This window comes from Apium graveolens, chromosome 8, assembly GCF_009905375.1.
Source record: "Apium graveolens cultivar Ventura chromosome 8, ASM990537v1, whole genome shotgun sequence".
In the NCBI taxonomy this organism is placed as follows: Eukaryota; Viridiplantae; Streptophyta; class Magnoliopsida; order Apiales; family Apiaceae; genus Apium; species Apium graveolens.
Genome location: NC_133654.1, coordinates 219,597,981 through 219,601,339, shown reverse-complemented (window position 1 = coordinate 219,601,339; position 3,359 = coordinate 219,597,981).

Genomic DNA, 3,359 nt, shown 5'->3' with positions numbered 1-3,359 from the left:
GAAAACAGGAATCATTACTTACCCAGTTGCCTAGTTTCAAGGAAAAACCGTTCCATTTATCAAGAGAAACAGTTTTAATTCAAAATTTAAACCGTTAGCACTGATTGAATTATTTTTCACTGCATCATTGATATTCTGAAAATACATCACATGAAAATGACCAAGATAAATTAGATAAGTAAGTGCTGAAAATGAATTAGAACTTAATATAAAACAAAATTTTATACGGTCATCAGAATATCAATCAGGATTTATCAACACAAGATAAAATAACTCAGAGACAAAATATTGAAGTATAAACAACTTTCATTAATATATCAAGACAATACATTTATGAAATGGAAATTACATCAATACTTATACAAGATTTTCCCTAAGCTTCTAACCCTAACATCAACAGCCTTAGTCCTAGCTAAGAAGCCTGACAAAGCTGATGATGAAGAAAAACAGGAAGAAGACAAGATTAAGTCATCTTCTTCTTCCTACTCTAGACAAACAGAATGGCGAGTCGGATGATTCGCTCTTGCTGGCGGAGAGCTTCCAGCCTTTCCTCCTCCAATCGCTCCAGATGGCGATGGTAGTCCATATAGAAGAACAGAAGGTGTGTCAGTACCTCCTGTGGGACAGAGTCCCATATCTCCTCAGGAATGGCTGTGACATGCCATTCCTGCTGCCACTCGGCACAACTTAGCTCCATATTGAAGTTTTGGTAGTTCAAAAACATGTTGTATCTGACCATTGTGTTTTTTGGAAGAAGAAGTATGAAGATAAGTGTGTGAGAAGAATGTGATGGAAAGACTGATGTGAAGTGGCTGCTTATATAGGAAAGAGAATACCAAGAGACGCAAATAAATTGAATGCTGACAGGTAGAATTAATTCTACCTCGTCTCCCTAGACTTTGAAAAAGAATAACATTCATTGGAAAGAGGAATCATGGTTTAAAACGCATAAGAAACAAGAAACAGTGGACTGTTCAAGTACGAATACCATTAATCCTAATCATAGTGATTATTAATCTTCCACTTCTACATATTCTAGTTCGAACTGAGACTGTTATCAAATTTTATTCACAGATAAGCCAAGTAAAGGATTAGACTGAGAAATCAGAACTTAGACCTATACCAGAACTTAACAGTCATCAGAACATAATTTCTTAACTCGAAAAAGGAATGCCCATCTTAGTAAATCCTCATACAAGTTCTGAGTTATAGACTTCAGAACTTAATCATCAGAACGTGTAACTAGAACTTGTCCTCAGAATTTGTGCAATAATGACACAATGACTGTTTATCTAAAATAACATAGACCACCACAGAAATTTTCATCATTCAGATGGAGTGATTAGTGTGTGCATTAAGCTAAATAACAGACAAAGAGTAAAGTCTGATTCACTTCAGTACATCTTAGAAATAAGGCATAACTAAAATTTTGCTAAAGAGTTGTCATTGTCCTGAAACCTACTGATGAATGAGTTCATGCTTGAGTCCACCTCAACTGTTTTGTGTTAATTTTATGCATCTTTTGAAATTCTATTTTACAGTGGCTTCTCAGTGTAAGTGAGTCACGACTGTGTATCAGAATTTATGCTATTATCAGAGTATTTCTCCAGTAATCATAGAGTGTGAAAAGTCACCAAGAAAATATTTTGCTTTTCTAATGCATATTTACTTAATACCAGCAATGCACTTGGGTCGTCCCTTCCACATTTTTACTCTAGATCTCAAAGGAGTACCTGATTTTAATCTTTGATCTTTTTCCTTTTTCTTTTGATAAGTGAGGTTTATCAGCACTTAGTACATTCAGCAGTTTTACTAGTATCAGAACTTAACAGATGAGTAGTATTATTCTAATTTGTGACTTAGTAATAAGATATACAAAGTAAACTTAACTAAGCTCAATTATCAGAATTTGCTAGTGTCATAGGGTTTCCACTGAAATAATTACTTCTTACATGGAATCATTTGTTTATTGAAGACTACTAGGTCCGTATCTAGCACAGTTATCCTCATAGGATTGAATAGGTACTTGAACAGACATATCACTTATCAGAGTTTAGAAACATATATCAGACAACAGTCAGTACTTAAAGACATTTATCAATTAAGCACAGAATACACAATGAGATTAATTCTGTAAATACTGAGCATAAAGTCTGATAACACAGAACAAGACTAAGTAGATTTAGAGAAAGAACCTGAAACCATTTCAAGTTCATTTACCAATCTTGTAAAAATAGCTTCACACAGTGGTTTTGTGAAGATATCTGCTAGTTGTTGATCTGTGGGAACAAAATGCAATTCCACTGTACCTTCATCCACATGTTCCCTGATGAAGTGGTACCTGATGCTGATGTGCTTTGTCATTGAGTGTTGAACTGGATTACCTGTCATAGCAATAGCACTTTGATTATCACAGTAAATAGGGATTTTGAAATATATTAACCCATAATCCAGTAACTGATTCTTCATCCAAAGAATCTGTGCACAACAGCTTCCTGTAGCAATATACTCTGCTTCTGCAGTTGATGTGGAAATTGACTTTTGTTTCTTGCTGTACCAAGAAACCAATCTGCCTCCAAGAAATTGGCAGCTTCCACTTGTGCTTTTCCTGTCAATTTTGCAACCTGCAAAATCTGCATCTGAGTAACCTATTAGTTTAAAATCTGATTCTCTAGGATACCATAATCCCAGAGCAACTGTTCCTTTAAGATACTTAAAGATTCTTTTTACAGCTGTTAAGTGAGGTTCTCTTGGATCTGCTTGAAATCTTGCACAAAGACAGGTAGCATACATGATATCAGGTCTACTAGCAGTTAGATAGAGTAGAGAGCCAATCATACCTCTATAGTCAGTAATATCTACTGATTTACCGGTATCCTTATCTAGTTTTGTCGTAGTGGCCATTGGAGTGGATGCACTTGAACAATCTTGTATTCCAAATTTCTTCAGCAAGTTTCTGGTGTACTTGGTTTGACAAATAAAAGTGCCTTCCTCATTCTGCTTGACTTGAAGGCCCAGAAAATAGCTAAGTTCCCCCATCATACTGATCTGATATCTTGACTGCATTAGTTTGGCAAACGTTTTGCAAAGTTTGTCATTTGTAGATCCAAAAATGATATCATCAACATAAATCTGGACCAGAAGTAAGTCCTTTCCATGGTTGAGGTAGAACAGTGTTTTGTCTATTATCCCTCGGTTGAATCCACTTTCCAGAAGAAACTGAGCTAAAGTCTCATACCATGCTCTAGGAGCTTGCTTAAGTCCATAAAGTGCTTTGTCAAGTTTGTAGACATAATCTGGATGTTTGGTATCTACAAAACCTGGAGGTTGTTCAACATATACCTCCTCCTCCAATTCTC